Source organism: Alligator sinensis, unplaced genomic scaffold (assembly GCF_000455745.1).
Source record: "Alligator sinensis unplaced genomic scaffold, ASM45574v1 scaffold442_1, whole genome shotgun sequence".
In the NCBI taxonomy this organism is placed as follows: Eukaryota; Metazoa; Chordata; order Crocodylia; family Alligatoridae; genus Alligator; species Alligator sinensis.
The window spans coordinates 3995508-4012196 of record NW_005841829.1 but is presented as its reverse complement, the minus strand read 5'-3'; positions in this window follow the sequence as shown (position 1 = coordinate 4012196).

Sequence of the window (16689 nt, the reverse complement as noted above, 5' to 3'; positions counted from 1 at the left end):
GCGTGTTGCAGTAAGCTGGCAAGAGCACTAGCGCAATGCAGCGCTAGCGAACCCACGGGCGGGAAAACCCGCCCTCGGGTCTTCTGGAACCACGGGATAGAGGTTTGACAGGGGGAAACCCAACTAGAAGGCCTGCCCAACCCCTCCCAAGATCAAAACCAACTCGGGCAAGAGGGACGGGGAGCAAGAAGCCTCTTCCCTGCCTAGCCTGACTGCGGCTCTGCCACACTGCTCCCCCTGGAGAAAGGATCCCCTGGGACACAGGAGCGCCCCTTTGCCGCGGGCCTGCGCCCTGGGCTCCAGCACCTGCTGCCAGCAGACCCGGTGCAGGCGACCCTCCGCAGATGCCCAGCCAGGCGAGCCGCAGAGGGGAGAGGCAGGCAGGGAGCTGCTCCCCGGGGAGACCCCGGGCGCGGGGAGCAGCAGGGACAGGCAGACCCGGGCGCCGCCGCGGGGCGGGGACACGGGCAGCCGAGACCCGCAGGGTGGGGCCGAGGGGAGCCGGGCTGCGGGCGACACTGCTCCTGGCGGAGTGCAGCCCCCACCCCTGCGCCACAGTGTGTGGGCGGGGGGGTGGTATTAAGGGTGCAAAGCAAAATGCCTGATGGGCATTGGTCGGGTAAGAGTGGTGGTGTAGCCCTGATGGTTCAGAAAGGATGGAAAAGGCAAGGCTTTCTTAGGGCGATATCTTCTTAGGGCAAAGCCCCTCAGCTGGCGCAGGAGGTGGCTTCGCTTCCCCTCAGGCCTCTTGGGGAGGGGGCTTCTGCACATCCAGATCAACAATGCCACATGGCTCCAAAAGAAGCCTGCCAGCTGAGCTGTACGATTTGATTTTTCCAACCCTGGGCAAGGTTTCTAAAAGATGCACCCTGCAGACCTATCTGCTGTATTGCTGTGCTGTAGCTTTCTACCCCAAGGCTCTTTCTACCCAGCAGAACTTATACCATCTTTTCTCTGCTGCCTAATGAAGGCTGTGTGTACCCAAAAGCTTGCAATTCAAGACTGGTTTTATTGCAAAAATTGTGTTGGTCTGATAAAAAAGATCACCACTACCACGAGCCCTGATTGCTTTAGATACCGTGCATTTAATCATAGAGAATGAGGGTTGGAAGGGACCTCAGGAGGTCATCTAGTCCAACCCCTTGTTCAAAGCAGGATGGTCCCTAACTAGATCATCCCAGCCAAAGCTTTGTCTAGCCGGGTCTTGAAAACCTCCAAGGATGAAGATTCCCCCACTGCTCTGGGTAACCTGGTCCAGTGTTTTACTACACTCCTAGTGAGAAAGTGCTTCCTAATATCTAACCTAAACTTCCCTTACTACAGCTTGAGACATTGCTCCCTGTTCTGTTACTAGCTTAATAAAGTACTAACTAAATGTGCAGTGCCTAGAGTTACTGCACAGTAGCCAGCGCACTGTTATTTAGTGACGCTTACTGCACATTAACCTAATAACCCCATGCAGTAGGCTGTTAGCACGGTTTGTGCTGTGACACACTACTGCAGTGATATTAAGCTAAGGCACAGTAAGCGTCTCATGTAGATGTGCCCACACGCACCCTGGAGCCCCAGGGGAGCTGTTCCTATCTAGAGCTCCCCCCTCAGTCTTGTTGCTTATGAGGGTGGGGCTGGGAAGGAAGACCCACCACAGCCTCTCACAGCCTGTCTGCTCTGTTCAGACCTAACAGGATTTTTTCCTTGTCTTTTTCTTGGGTTTCATTAAAAAGAAAAAATCCAGCCTGGTCCTGTCCCAACCAAAAGCAGCTCTGCTCTGGCCTCCCCTGCCAGTGCTTGTGAGCCAACAAACTTGTCCTCTGCCCGGGATATCGCATGCTATGGAGGCAGTTGGGATCCTGAGGAAGCTGCAGGCAGTTTCTCATTCAGAGGACAAGGCTTCCTGACAGTTTCTTGTCCCTTGAATGAGAAACTGAATGAGAATCCCTGTTCAAAAGGGATTAGCTGTTACATTAGTCTGTAGTGGGCCTGACAAACCAGGTAGCTGACCAGGCAAATGATGTCAGCAAGATAAGCAGACCTGATGTATGTAGCAGCCTTCAGTTTTTGATTGCATCATGGTGCCATCATTACCAAAGGCAGAAGAGATGGTTCTCCAAAGCCAGGTGTGCATAGTCCTTACACCCAGGAACTCCCAGCTCTCTCCCAGAGCTCAGCCTTTCCTACCTTGTTTCCAGAGAACAGCCCTGCTTCTGTCTCCTAATCTCCTATAGTCTCTTGCCCCTTCCATTGGACCACATAGAGCTGAAGGCGCTGAAGGATGTCCTCCATGCTGCTAGTTTTGTTGTCCCCTAGGCTAGGTATGGACAATCAAACAGCTCAAGGCTCAATCGATTCAATCTTCCCAGGTTAATCTAAGCTGTGTAGACTGAACCAATAAGCAAGTGAACAGACATTCATCTTTGATTTTGGAAATGCAGCCACATGCCCGCAGTGGCACAGACGAGAAGGAGGGGCACTAGAGCACACTTTCCTGCTGGGCTGGAGCAGAAAGCTTGGGTCAAGGCTAGCCAGCCCACCCTGCAAGGAGAGGTTTGCAGGAGAGGTACAGCATCCTGAGATGCTGGGGGACTGTTAACTTGAATCTGGGGGGATCTAGGATGGAAGTTCAGTAAACCAATTTAGCCTAAGTCGGTTAAGTCTGATGATACTACATCCATTCAGGTTTATCTTAAATTAGTTTCAGCCACTTTGAAAGTGGTTTCTGTGCACTGAACTTCTGTTGTGTTACAGAATTGAACTGGTTTCCAATCACTTATACCAGTTTATGTATCATTTCTGTCCCTAGCCCTACTGTCTGTCAGCAGAGATGACCCGAGCAGGGTGCGGGGCCTGGGGCAAATCAGCCTGTGCGGGGCCCCGCCCCCCCAGACATGAGGAGCCTGGTGGCAGATTCAGTGAGCGGGGAGGGTGGTGAGCAGCCAGATGCGCCAGATTCAGTGGTGGATTCGATGGCGGGGGGGAGGTGGGGTGCTGAGTGGACAGATGTGAAGCTGGCAGCAGCACAGAGTCACTGTGCCACTCTGTCCGGCTCCGCAGGGCCTCCCAAAGCGCGGGGCCTGGGACAGCCCTGTCTGTCAGTTGCAAATTGCAGGCAACTTCATTCAGAGAAAGGGGGAACTTCTGCTAGGTACCAACATTACACTTTTACTAGTATAAGTAATCAAAAATCAGTCTAAACCCAGAACAGAACAGGTATGCATAGACTGATTTAAAAATGACAGAACCTGGTCTAAGGTAGGCAGCCAACAAGTCCCCTCAGCCCCACCAAAGAATGAATATCTGTCCTGCTCCATATGGATCTAAACTTGCAGAAAACCATGTAATTTCGATTGATTCCACCCCAGGCATTTTGAATGTCTGTACCTAGCCCTGAAGTGGTACTAGACACATATGCCTACCACTGCTACCATAAATCCACAGCTGCAGGAATGAAGGGCCATCTGCCCCCTCCCCCTCTTTATCATCTGAGAATTTTTAAAGGGCCTGAGAGACTTGCTGGCAGCAGCCTACCTGAACATACTTTGCTGAGCTAGAATCTTTTAGAAGAACAGGAACAGTTAGAAATTGAATAGCCAGGGATTGATTGAAATACAACAGATGCTTCATAATCTAGAGACTTGCATTCCAGCATGCGAGACATTAATAAATAATAGAGAGCTGAGAAAAGCCAAGATCATGCAGATGGAATTTTTTTTTACTAGAAATGAACGTGGAAGAAAAATTAAAGCCATATGCAAGTTCTGTTCTTCTGAGTATGTGATACGTGTAGGTGGAATGGAGAAACATGTGAAATTCTTGGGCTAGGTGTCCAGCTAGTGTCAGAGATAGAATACTGCAGTTAAACAACAAGAAGGGAAAACGTGATCTCATCAAAATATACTCTCCTTTTTATTCTCCTACTTCATTTTTGACAGAGAAATCAGTAACAATGATTTCTTCTTCTTTTAGTAAGAATTTTGGTAGTTCTTGGGGTGCAGCATCAGTCTTCAGACATTCATCAATTGGTAATTAAATGTTTTTTGGATCAAGCATCAAATGATCAGAAAAAAAACCCTGAAAGTATGTTAGCTGGGAATAATTATGGAAGCATAACACTCTCTGATATAGTTGTAAATCATTGTACATTAGAATTTTTTCATAAATTACATCCAATTTATACATTTACAACATTCCACATAGGAGACAGCTGGCAGGAAAACTTCTGACTGCTCAAGATGAAAAAAGAAAAACAATAATTGGTGTTTGTATTGTACAAGCTCTAACAGATGGAATAATAGATGGATATTCTGTGCAAATTTTGGTGTCAGCGGGTGCATCTACATGCGCGCTTTATTGAAGATTAGACCAATTAGCTCTTTAGTATAGTATCACAAGGTATATAGACAAAACAAAATTTCCCATTTATGTCGACGCAACTGCGTTTGTATTTGCAAAATCTGGGATTTCCCGCTGCTTTAAAGTGCCTTTAGTGCCTTAAACTAACACTACTCAGAGATGTTTTAATTTGTGGCACTTTCCAGTTACACTGCTCCAGCTGTGGATTTTGTTCATGTAAACAGCCAGAGACTTCAAAGACTTCTAATTAATCCCCTTCGCCACAAGGGGGCACTGTGTTCTGGCCTCCAGCCATTAGGGGCCGCTGTGTTTTCTTTTTTACCCTCCTTCACTCCTCACTCCTTCCTCACAGCATGCAGGTCGGAATGGGTCTGCTCAGACCAATTATTATTATTATTATTATTATTTATTATTATTTCAAAATGGGGGAAAAAAATAATCCATTAATTTTCTATCCCCTATTAACTTGTTGCAGTTTCTAGGGTCAGAAGGGACCTGAACAGATCATCAAGTCCGACCCCCTGCCCTGGGCAGGAACGAGCGCTGGGATCATAATACCCCAGCCAGATATCTATCCAACCTCCTCTTGAAGACCCCCAAGGTAGGGGAGAGCACCACCTCCCTTGGGAGCCCATTCCAGAGCCTGGCAGCCCTAACCGTAAAGTAATGCCTCCTGATATCAAGCCTGAACCTGTTCTCAATCAATTTGTGGCAGTTATTCCTTGTTAAACCAGGTGTGCCTGGGGGAACAGAGCCTCACCTATTTTCAGCTGGTCCCCCCTGGTGAATTTATATTCAGCTCCCTTTGGGGCCCCCCCACCACATATAGTGTATGTCCTCCCCACTGCCCATGTACCTTGCTGTCCTCCCCCACCCCCGCATGTATCCTCCACCTGCAACCCCTGCACCCTCCATCATGTGCTGCCACTGCAGTGGCCATAGATCCCGATGACAGCTGCAGCATCACTGTAATGGTAAGTTTTTTCACAAGTAGTTTGAAACTTTGGAGTGAGTGAGTGAGTGGTTACATGACTTCCTTCAATATTGCAAACCTTCTGAATTTCATCACGTTCCATTTCAGAACCATGACCAAAAGTCCAAGGGCAGCAGGATACTGCCTGCCAGACCCAACACCCAGGATATGCAGGGTCCCAGGTGATATTTAGGTAATATGTCCCACCTACCTTGTGGGGGGTGGGGAGGGGGGAGGGGCAGGAGCAAAATTCCGTTTTTTCGTCTGTGCACCAAACCCCGCTCCTCCTAATTTTCTTCCTTTAATTTTCCCCCCTCCTCGCAGAAAAACTTTCCAGGCGGAACTCGCTGGGGGCAGTAATCAGCCCACAGCACAGTGATGAGGAGTAGAGGGGTGGAGTGAAGATATCTTCACTCTCTTTTTTTTTTACATTTTGCATATATTTTATATTATTAAATTCTACATAGTTATTGTTAAAGCTGCAGCATTTTTAGTAAAGTTTTATTTTTGCCCTATATAAGTGTCATGTTCTCTTTGGCGTGGGTGGGTAGTTGGGTTGGTTTCGGAGACCGCACCTACCTCAGCATGGTGGGAATTGGGATGTGCGAAATGGCATTGTTCTGTTTTGCCTTGAGTTTCGAGGTTTGGACTGAACAACATTTCATATCAAATTTCATTTTGATTCGAAACAGCTGTGTCACGGTGGGGTCCTACAGGAGGGCCGCGATCTCCTTAAGGCCCCCTCTCCGTGCCAAGTTGGCTCAAGGGCACCCTCTATTTCTCACCCGCCACATCTTTAATGGTTTGAATCAGTTGGGAGGCTGCCTCACGTCTTCTTGGACACGGTCCATTGTACCCTCTGGCCCTGTAGGCTCCTGGACCCCTCGTGGGTCTTGTCTTGCAAACAGGTGCTTCGGAGCACCCTAGCCTTATGGGCTATGCGTGATCTCATTATAGACTGCCGCCCCCTCCTGGGGCTCTCCTCACCCTCTCTCGGGGCCTTCTCTATGCCGTCGCCCTCTCTCAGGGCCTCAACACACCCGTACTGGGGCTTCTCAATAGTGCCCCCTCCTGGTGCTCGCAATGCCCACACTGGGCTTCTTGATAACGTTGCCCCCCTGTCTGGGGCTCGCCATGCCCAACTTGGGCTTCTTAAAATGCTGCCCCCTTCCGGGGACTCTCCGCGCCCACACTTGGGCTTCTCAATGCTGCCCCCTTCCTGGGGCTCTCTGCGCCCACCCTTGGGCTTCTCAATGCTGCCCCCTTCCTGGGGCTCTCCGCGCCCACCCTTGGGCTTCTCAAAAGTGCCCCTCTGTAGGGCTCGCCACGCCCATGCTAGGGCTTCTCAAAAAGTGCCCCTCTCTAGGGCTGGGGTCTATAGCCCCCTTCCTGGGGCTCCGGGGTCCTCACAGTCCGCTGTGAGACCCCTTTGAAGATACTGCGCCCTCACTGGCGCCGGGGTCCCCACGCCACTGTGGGATCCCCCTGAGTACATTGCGCCCTCACTGGCACTGGAGCCCCCACACCACTGTGGGTCCCTATGAGGCCTCCTCTAACCCCTTATAGCCTCACCCAAACCACCATTGTAATAAACAACCACAAAACAAACACAAGCCTCTTGGCTACAACTTAACTTAAAGCCACCTGGCTAAACCACGTTGCACAAACGCCCTAGAGCTGCTATCCATAACTCTACTTAAGCGGCATCTGTGGTTCTCACTGCTTCTCACATCATGGCTGAGGGAGCTCCTGCCTCTCTGGCTGCTGGCAGGGAACTGCCAGCCTGGCCTCAGCCCGGGGCTTTATAAGGGCCAGGCCTTGCCCCTTACAGCCAGCTGACCGCTGTCAGGTGTGGGTCATTTGCTGCCTCCAGTTGCCCTGGCAACCCGCAGGTGCAAGGGCTCTTTTCTCCGGCAGTTTCCCCTCTCTAGGAGCAGGGCACCTCAGTGCTCTGCGACAAGCTGTTCCATTTTGCTTCGTTGAAACAATAAGGCTGTTTCAACGTTTTGCTAGATCAGCCAGGGATGGGAAGTCAGCCCAGCTGGACTGACTTCCCATCCCCAGTGCTATGGTTGAAACATTTTGACTTTTGAAACGTTATGACTAGCCTCATTTTGTTTTGAGGCTGTTTCAACACCCTTTGTTTCATTTTGATTTTGCTGGTTCAACCTTGAAATGAGTCGAAACAGTGTCAAAACGAAACGGCTGGTGAAACTTCTCATAGCCCTAGTGGGGATGCTGTGCTTGCTGGGGGTGTTATGGAGTCATGGCATTACCGGAAAGAGTTGCAAAGAGTTTTAGAGTGGACCGTTATCACAGGGAGGGAGGTGGAATGCTTGTTAAGTGCTAGCCAGGGTGCAGTGCAGCAAGCATGTCTTGTAAAAAAAAAAGCTAAACAACTCCACCCACCCCCAGTGGCAAGCAGACAATCTGCAAAACTTCTCCATGCATGGGCCTCCCAGGGCCTTTAGCAAGTCTTTAAAGATTTCAGTAAGTCTGCATTATAATGCATTTCATATGCATGGTTGCCAAGGGGGTGGGGGGCTGGAGTTAATGCCTGCTGCCACAGCTCCAAAACAGCTTCTTTTTTTCTTTGCAGGCTGTACTGTTATGGGAGGTGCAATGCAAAAATGATTTTTTTCAATGCTTTTTTTGCAATGCAAAGTTTTCTTTACAAAATCCTGCAAGCAGCATCTTTCGGAGCTAGTTTTGCAGACTGCTTCTCCCCCCCCTCCCCCGCAGACAGCTCATCAAATTTTGTTCAGCATTGCTTTGTCCTCCCTTGCCATATCTCTCCTCTCAGCCTTCCCAAAGTACAGGGAGAAGGAGGGAAACAAGGAGCAGCATACCCAAGGCAGCCAAAGGTAATCTCTTCAGCTACCTCCAGGCCTCTCCAGAATCAAGTGTATTCAAAAGAAAGCATTGTGGGAGAACTTCTTTTCATCCAAATTTAAAACATTTGTAATACCTTCTTGTCCTACACTAGGTATTGGCATGTCCTCATCAGATGGGTCTTAGCTAAGCAGGGAGATGCTACTTAGCCAAGGCCATAGTTTCAAAAAGCATTCTGCTCCCTATTGAGATAAGTGTTATGCAGCAGATGGCTATCCCCAGACATATTACTGAGGTGCCTGGAGGGGAGTCCAACCAATCTGAAATATGGGCCCTGACCAGCTTTGTGTCCAGCCTACAAAGCTACTGCACTCACTCCTGCCCCTGGCTAGCTGCAAACTGCTCCCAGGTCCATCCCCTGAAATCAAGCAGAAGCAAGTACAAATCAGAATTTTTGGTCCTCATCTTTATTTTTTTCACAAGAAATTGAATTGCAATCAATTCAATTGTGAAATCACAAGCTAAAACAGTATAGACGTTTTGTTTTTTTACTCCACAATGCCATTGGTAGTCAACTGGTGAATACATTTTTTCACAGTACAGCCATTGCCAGCAAATGTAATACAATAGGATAAAACACCAATTCACAATATGCTCCCATGGTCCCTTGAGTAATCCCTTGATATGATATGGATGGATGAAGGGCTTCATGGTGGGAAGGCAAGAAGGAGGGAGGCAGGCAGGCATCTAGCCTGGTTACTGGCCCTTCCTGGTTACTGATGACTGTGTGACTTTCATGGAGTCATGGCATTATTGGAAAGTTGCAGGGTGTGCTGTTATCGTATGGAGGGAGGTCAAATGCTTGGCCAGTGCTAGTCTGCAGCCAGCATTTTCTTGCAAGAAAGAAAGCAAACATACCCACAATGCTTAGTGAGGGAGGGAGAGGCCTCCTCAGGTGGGGGCCCACAGGCTTGGTGGCAAAGAGTCCCTACCAGGGTCCCCTCATGTGGGGGCCCCCAGGCATGGTTGGGGCCCCCTCAGGTGCAGATGAATGGCCCAACTCAGCTGGCTGGCTCAGTCGGGCCATGCTACTCTCTGTTGCATTGTAACTTTGGAATCTTTGCTGGGCACAAAGCTTAGGGAGGGAGGGAGGGGTGTGCAGGTGGGTTGGGTGGGGGAGAGGGATAGAGGGAGGCATCCTGCACCCCCTTCCTGGTTATTGAACATGTCCCTTCAGGAAGACAGCTGGGTCAAGGGGGTGCCCCAGGCATGGTGGCAAAGGGGCCCCCTCAGGTGGGGTGGGGAGAGGGGTGGAAGGAAGCATGGGCAGGGAGAGAAATAATCCATTAATTTTCATTATCCTGTCACCCCCCACCCCCCACCCATATACCCTCCTGTCCTCCCACCCCTCCATGTATCCACCTCAGGTGTGGGGAGGGGGGATTTCTACTATCTATTTATTTATTTAAAATCTTCCTTCTTTCCGCAAGTCAGAGAAGAAACTCAAGGAGAAGACAGAAACCTCAAGGAGACAGAGTGGTGGGTGGGTATCAAAAGACATGTACCCCAGTCTGAATTTGCTGGGACATGACCAGTAAACAGGTGTAGGGTAAGAGGAATATATGAAGTGGGCCTTCAGAACTTATGCAAATTGAGCTGATGCTCAGGCCAAAGCCAGTGAAGAAGCCTCAGCTTCTGCCACTGCAGTAGTCATAGCTCCTGAGCACTGCTTGCTTTGTGGCCAGCAATGATTCCAAAGTTCCAAGGGTGCAATGGAGAGGTGTAAGAAATAGAGAGATGTAAGGCAGAGGCAAGTGGGGTGAAGAGCCTACTACCTGGACCACAGGGTCTTGGCCAGCAACCAAGAAGGCGGCCTCTGCAATTCAGAAGAGAAACTCAAGCTTCCTTAGTGGAAGACACCACCAGCAACCCAAGCCCTCTGCAGCAATAAATGAAATGTGCTTGCACAACTTGTCCAGCTTGTACTGATGCAGGATATGACCAGTAACCAGGAGGAGGGTGAGAAGACTACGAAAGGCAGGGAGGGTTTTTCCCCAGCACACTTTCCCCCAGTCAAAAGACACGTACAAAATTTCCCGAATTTGCTGGGACATGGCCAGTAACCAGGAAGAGGGCAAGAGGACTATACGAAGTGGGCCTGCAGAACTTGTACAAATCGAGCTGATCCTCGGGCCAAAGCCAGTGAACAAGCCTCAGCTTCTGCCACTGCAGTGGCTAGCTAACCAGGAAGAGGGCAAGAAGACTATATGTTAAAGGCAGGGAGGGTTTTCTCCAGCAAGAAGTTTTCTCCCAGTCAAAAGACATGTACTATACCCCAGTCCATATTTGCTGGGACACTGCCAGTAACCAGAAGGAGGGCAACAGACTATATGAAGTGTCATATAAGGTCATTGCTTTGTGGCCAGCAATGATTCAAAAGTTACAAGGGTGCAACGGAGAGGTGCAGAGATGGGCAAGTAGGGTGAAGAGCCCACAGGCCTGGGCCTACTACCCAGACCCCGGGAGGGAATTTGCCGGAGGTCTTAGCCAGCAACCAAAAAGAAAGCCTCCATAATTGTGGCCAGCAGCAATCCTTTAATTACAATTCCATAATACACTGATAAGCAAACAGGGCCAGCAACCAGGAGGAGGGCTAGAATAATATGAAATGGATCTGCAGAACTTGTGTAACTCTTACCATACTTGAGCTGATGCTTGGGCCAAAGCCTGCGAAGAAAGTCTCTACAATTCAAGTAGTACACAGAAGAAAAGCCTCAGCAGTACTTGTAGCCAGCAACCAGGAGAAGGAACTAATACAAGTTCAGTAAGGGCAGTATGTAAAACAGAAGGGTATGCATCTCTTCTCAACAGGACTAGAGGGACCTAGAGAAGAGCTTGAACCAGGTGGTGGGCATTTTCTTCACCCCTCCCTCCCGGGGGAAAGAGGAAAGGAGAGCGCATAATCACCTGTCTTACGCTCATTATCTGCTTTCTCATCAGAAGGAATCAAACTGTAATTATGAGTCTATACAATATAAGTCTATATCATGCATTGACTATATATGGATATGGTGGAGGCACAGGATGTGTGTGATGTGTGCAGGGTGATAAGGTTACCTGCTTTGAAACACTGTAATAAGGAATTGAACCGTTACAATCATTATTGACCATTAATAAATCAGCATTAATATTACTATAAACTCATTAATATATTACTATTGGAATTAATAATTGCCTCCTATTATTAGTATTACCTGTTATTATAAGTCTATATCAGGCAGGATGAAAGTCAACTATAATTATAATGCATAATAGTTCAATTGTTGAGAATATCCTGAAGGAAGTATTGCCATCCTCTTCCTTTTCTCTTTCTTTCTTTCTTTCTCTTTCTGCCTCTTGTCACACCAACAGGGATTGATCAGCCTGCAGCTAGCAGTGGGAGGGGATCTAAAAACTGGAGGGAGGGAGGATAGAAAGAGCATCAGAATTTGTATTGGTGCCTCTTGTGCACCTCACGTACCTTCCTTCATGCCCATAAAATTCAACCAGCCCCATTTACAATAAATTTAAACTAAACAACGCATTCCCCTCCCAAGCGGATATGACTCTATCAGGGTTCAGGGCAGTGGTGTACCAGCAGCGGCGGGCAGCACGGCTGTCCTGGCACGGACACAAAGGGGGCACCTGTAGTGATAAGGGTTAGACTTTGGAGACAGTTCCTTACAAAGGAATGTCTTATCACATGAGGAATTTGAACATGATCCCTGGAGATTAAGGAGAACTGTACCAGGAGAGAAAAACAAACACACAGGAAGAGAAAAATAAGAAAAGATTGCTTACCTTAAACAGGAGCCATGACGCAACAGGAATCAAAGAAAAACCTGCACGGCTCATTAGCTGCGCCTTTATTCAGCTGAGGCCGGCCAGTGACGTCATGAGGGAGCCCCGCACAATGGAGATAAAAGAAACGGATGGACAAGGGAAGGGGGGAGAGAGGAAGGACCCGGGAAGGGCAGGGACACCCGGCCCCTCCCGGGATTATCTCCACGAGGGAGGAGCGGTGAACGAGAAGCCGCAGGAGGCTCCTGATGCTTGTCGAACCTTGAGAAGGCGGGAGCCCACCACTAACGCCGATAGCAAGAGAGAAGCGGCTCTGCCTGCCGGCAGAGGTTCCAGCAGCGGGGAGAGCATCGGACGCCACACGGGAGTTGCCTCCACAGGTGGGAGCGGCGTGAGTCAAAGGGAGGAGGAGAAGCCTGGCCTGGAGAATGAGCCACAGCGGAGGCAGCCAGAGAGATGTCACAGCACTCTGGGAGTCCTCCTGAGGGAGAGGGAGATCCGGCCTCCTACAGGGGAGCAGAGCAGGCTCCAAATAAGAATGCTGTAGGGAGCAGAAAGACAAGACAACCCAGGGCTGTGGAGGCAAGGGAAAAAGGAGAAGATAGGAAAGAGAACCTGGGTAGGGGTTCACTCCTAGCCAAGGGGTAGAGAGAGCTTGACACCTAGGGTCTCTGATGCAAAAGGCCTGGGAAGGGAGTTGTTTTTCTTTTGAACGGTTAATTTTCGTTTCCCCGAGTGAAGGGGTTGAGAAGTAGGAAAAGGGTCGAGATAGGGGGAGAGGCGGTGCATAATTTAGTACATGGCCAGTTGTGCTGAGGGCAGAACTAAGTTTCTCTCAGGTTAACTCAGGCCCCACGAGGAAGGTGGACAAAAACAACATAAGACGGAGGAAGACCATCAGACCCAGAAGGCGGTATCCGAGGAGGAGCGTTGACCCATGAGGTTCTGCGGTAGTGGAGGAAGAGGTACTGGGTCGCAAATTTGAGACAACTCATCAAGGTGGTGTGAGGATGGTGGGTAGGGGTGGCAGAGCCCCGCTAGCGACCACCGGGACCCTGCGTCGTGGAAGACCCTGGCGAGCCACTTCCCTACCACTACTAGGAAACATTCAAGTCATGGCAGGCGGGATAGGGGAAGGCTTCCCGAGGAAGGAACACCAGCACGGCGTTTTCCGGGGAGGTTGCAGGGAGAACACCTTTCCGGGCAAAAGCCAAGGCAGCACGTGACCGTTTATTCCAATTTGTGAACATCAGGTCTCGAATAAACGGTCACGTGCTGCCTTGGCTCATGCCCGGAAAGGTGTTCTCCCTGCAACCTTCCCGGAAAATGCCGTGCTGGTGTTCCTTCCTTGGGAAGCCTTCCCCTATCCCGCCTGCCACGACTCAAATGTTTGAAGTGGCTCGCCGCGGTCTTCCACAATGCAGGGGTCCTGGCAGTCACTAGCGGGGCTCTGCCACCCCTATACCCCGCCCTCACGCCACCTTGATGAGTTGTCTCAAATTTGCGACCCAGTACCTCTTCCTCCGCTACCGCAGAACCTCACGGGTCAATGCTCCTCTTTGGATACCGCCTTCTGGGTTCGACGGTCTTCCTCTGTCTTATGTCGTTTTTGTCCGCCTTCCTCGTGGGGCCTGAGTTAACCTGGGAGAAACTTAGTTCTGCCCTCAACACAACTGGCCATGTACTAAATTATGCACCGCCTCTCCCCCTATCTCAACCCTTTTCCTACTTCTCAACCCCTTCACTCGGGGAAACGAAAATTAACCGTTCAAAAGAAAAACAACTCCTTTCCCAGGCCTCTTGCGTCAGAGACCCTAGGTGTCAAGCTCTCTCTACCCCTTGGCTAGGAGTGAACCCCTACCCAGGTTCTCTTTCCTATCTTCTCCTTTTTCCCTTGCCTCTACAGCCCTGGGCTGTCTTGTCCTTCTGCTCCCTACAGCATTCTTATTTGGAGCCTGCTCTGCTCCCCTGTAGGAGGCCGGATCTCCCTCTCCCTCAGGAGGACTCCCAGAGTGCTGTGACATCTCTCTGGCTGCCTCCGCTGTGGCTCGTTCTCCAAGCCAGGCTTCTCCTCTTCCCTCCGACCCATGCCACTCCCACCTGTGGAGGCAACTCCTGTGTGGCGTCCGATGCTCTCCCCATTGCTGGAACCTCTGCCTGCAGGCAGCGCCTCTTCTCTCTCACTTTCGGCGTTAGTGGCAGGTTCCCGCCTTCTCGAGGTTCAACAAGTGCCAGGAGCCTCCTGCGGCTTCTCGTTCACCACTCCTCCCTCCTGGAGATAATCCCGGGAGGGGCCAGGTGTCCCCGCCCTCCCTGGGTCCTTCCTCTCTCCCCGCTTCCCTTGTCCATCCGTTTCTTTTATCTCCATTGGGCGGGGCTCCCTCATGACGTCACTGGCCGGCCTCAGCTGAATAAAGGCGCAGCTAATGAGCCGTGCAGGTTTTTCTTTGATTCCTGTTGCGTCATGGCTCCTGTTTAAGGTAAGCAATCTTTTCTTATTTTTCTCTTCCTGTGTGTTTGTTTTTCTCTCCTGGTACAAGAACTCAAGATGGAGGTACCCACGTAGTCTGTGCTGGAGGAACCCTGTGCTGTGGTATCATTAAAGGTCTGTTCTCTTCCTCATTCATAGTTGTCATTATTCACTGAGGGACCTAAATCATTACAACACCATTGGCAGGTGCAAAGGGGGCGCCACCCCTCCGCTCTGCTGCCCCCCCCCCACCATTGAAACTGCCACAGAAAGGGTCTTGTCTGGGGTGGGTGTGTGCGGGAGCAAGGGCAGGAGCACCCCAGGCTTCTCTCCCAGGCCATGGAGACCCATGATACACCACTGGTGCAAGGCCTTGGGAAAATTAGCCCCACCCCCTCCCCGCCACACAGAGCTGATCCTGCATGCCAGGGTGGCAGGGGAGAGGATTTGGCAAGCATCTGGATGTGAGGCCAGTGGTAGAGCTGAGGAATCGCCCCGTCCACTCTGCCCGTCTCTGTGGGGCCCCCAAAGAACTGTGCCTGGGACGTTTGCTTGTATTCATGCCCCACTAGGGACAACCTTGCCACCCTCAGGGCACAGACAAGTGTCAGAGGTGCAGGCATCAAATAGCACTCAGAGCTTCACTGCAGCCCACTTGATCAGCCTGCAGTCTTCTTGAACCCTGGATTTGCATTGCCGTACCCCCCAGGGGCAAGTCTTGTGACTGGAATGAGTCATTCTCTGCCCCCACCGTGCTGTCATCCCTCACCCGCCTCAAATGTCCCTCATCAATACAGCACAGCCTCATTTTGATGTGGAAAAAAACCAGTCAGTCTGGCACCAGGCTGGGAAAGAGCACAAAAAGAAGGCAGAAAGACTCTAAAGTCCCTGAGTTTGTGTGCAAGCAAAGCAGGTCTTAAACCCCCTACCGCCTCCCTCCCCCGACCATGGCCTCATTTTGGTGTTCCAAAATGAAGGAGACAGTGCCTGGCATCTGGCTGGAAAAGAGTGTGAAAAGAATCTTGAAAAAACGTATTTTCAAAGTTGCCATCTAGGGAAAATGCAAGGAAGGCTTGTGAAGGGTGATCCATCTGCGCGTTCCACTCTAGCTACTGAGGACTCTAGCAAAAACCTCAAGCAAGGTTTCACAGGACCGTCTCTGCTTGCTGCAAAAATCTCTGCAGCGCTCTACTGTAGTGTGAGTGGGGCACCATTCTCAGCAGCCCTGGGTCACAATGGTTATCAAAGAAAAAAGCAATAGTTGCCTTCCCCTCAAGAGGAAGACAGTACACCCCCCCACGCCCACCATGCAGCGCACAAAATGCCGATAGGCACAGAAACAGACCCTGCAACAGTGGGGCACCACTCATACTGCCCAAAACTTACAAGTACTCACTTCGGAAACAGGTCCATGGCTGCCACTGCCCATGCTAGCTGCAAAAAATAAAAGCAAATAATAAGTTTGACTTCTGTTACATTACAAGCTATCGATATCGAACCTGTCATGTACCACCACTGAAAGAATATGGCAACCCACCAACAGCAACACATGAATTTCTCCTTTTTCCCCTGGGAGGCCCCCCCAACCCAAGCAGTACAAACCTGGGCATTGCCTGGTAGTGGCAAGAGGCACATTACAAGAAACTTACCAGGCCCAGCATGTTCTTGGGTCTTGGTAGCAGTAGATAATGCATCAGCCATATGGGTTTCTTCCCGACCCTCCACCTCCTCTGCTTCATCATCTGTGCTAGTCCGTGGAACAGAGGGGCTAAGTGGCACTAAGTGTATGGTGACTGACGGTTCTTCCTGCCACTCATGGTCATCAAGGAGCAGGGAGCAGTCACTGTACAGCTGAGACATGCTCATGGTTTCACCCTCAGGAGCAGCTGCTGCTGCCACCGCCTCTGCCTCCTCCTCCATTCCAACCCCGGTGCTGAAAGTCTCCATACCCAGGCTGTCGCCTACATTCTTGGAGAGAACGGTGGACAGCTTGTCGTAGAAGGGGGCAATTGTCTGACCTGTCCCAGAAAAAGAGTTCACATCTTTGGCTCTGTAAAATGCTGATCTCGGGGACTTGATCTTGCACCAGACCTGGGTTCAGTCACGATTGTGCCATTGCACCTGCATGCCTTTTGTAATCTTGACTTAAACAGGCTGATTCCTCCTATTTTCCAGCCTGTCTATCACCCTTTGCTTTGACCAAATGTCAATTAAGTCCTCCAGG